The sequence below is a fragment of the Myotis davidii genome, unplaced genomic scaffold (genome assembly GCF_000327345.1).
Source record: "Myotis davidii unplaced genomic scaffold, ASM32734v1 scaffold478, whole genome shotgun sequence".
NCBI classification, from domain to species: Eukaryota; Metazoa; Chordata; class Mammalia; order Chiroptera; family Vespertilionidae; genus Myotis; species Myotis davidii.
Genome location: NW_006289570.1, coordinates 4,278,346 through 4,279,776, shown reverse-complemented (window position 1 = coordinate 4,279,776; position 1,431 = coordinate 4,278,346).

Below are 1,431 nucleotides of genomic sequence, written 5' to 3'. Positions count from 1 at the left end.
GCCCCACTTTTCCCCTCGGCCCCCCTGAAGCCCCTGCCCCACCTGTGCCAGGGGCCGTCTGGCCGGGAACCTGGGGTTCTCTGCCCCTGTTGCCCCCAGCCCTTCATCGGGGGGTGGGGTCGAAGTGGGGGGAGCCTCCGAGCCACCCGGCCCTCGACGGGAAGTCATTCCATATGCTCCCGACTGGGGATCACAGTTGCAAACCAGGTATGTGCCCTGACAGGGAATTAAACTGGTAACCTTTCGGTGCACAGAACAGTGCTCAACCAGCTGAGCGGTCCCAGCTGGGGGAAAATGATGTTCTTTGTTTTTGTTTTTAAATAAGACTTTTTTGAGAGGGAAGCAGAGGGGGCCCTGGCCCCGAAGCCGACAGTGTCCCACGAGAGATCCAGCACGCACCCCGCCAGACGCCGGAGGGTCCCGTGCGAGCACAGACCACGGTAGGCTCCCCGATGGGGCAGGGCTGGGGGGGTAGATGCCAGTCCCCAAATGTAGCCTCAGCAGGGCACACGTTCCCTCCTCCCTCGTGTGTCTGGGAGGCCCCAGTGGCCCACACGGTTCTCCGGGCCTCAGTCGCTCCATCTGTGTAATGGGTATGGTCAGCCGTGCCTTGCACATCTCTCGGAGGATGTTGAGGCAAAGAGGACAGACCAGATGTGGAAGTGTCAGGTGGCCACGTGAGGGGTTAAAGATCGTCTTGGGGTTAAAGGGCAGAGGAGAGAGCGCAGGATGGGGAGGCCAGAGTCCTGGCTTCCTGTGATCCCCCAGTCACCGCTCTGGGGATAGTGACTCCCGGATTCCCAGGGAACCTTCCCGTTCCCGTTTCCGATGAAGACGAGGCTGAGGGTCCCTGTTCCTCCAAGAGGGGCTGCGGGGGGTTCCGGGGAGGCCCCTGCCTGCCTGTGCTTTGGGAGGAAGACGGGCGATGATGGCGTTTGTCAAAGTGAAGTTCCCCACGGGGGGGCTGTGGGCAGTGCGGTCCGTCAAGGTCATGGCCCCTTCGTTTTTGACCTTGGGCCAGCCTAGGACTCAACGATGCGGCGTAGTCTTTGCTTATTCTGTGAGGTAGGCCCAGCCGTGGAGGCACGGACTCAGGGGCCATGGTGAGGGGGAAGGAAAGGCAAAGTCTGCCTGGAGCTTGGAACCTGAGGGCAGGCTTCCGGGAGGGCGGGGGCACTGTCCCCCGGGTCTGTCCTGGAGGGGAGGGGCGCTGAGGGGGGTGGGAAGGGGCAGCAGCGTCCCTCCCTCCCTCTTCCTCCTCCCAGACCTCCAGCTGGACCAAGGCAGCTGCCCCCAACCCAAGCCCCGTGCGCGTGGTCCTGGCGCCCCCTGGTGGCCATTATTGCGCTTTCCACCCCCTCCTCCTCCCAGGAGGTGCTGGGCAGCGAAACCCGGCCAGGACCTCTCAGTCGTGTCCCCTTTCCCTGCCCT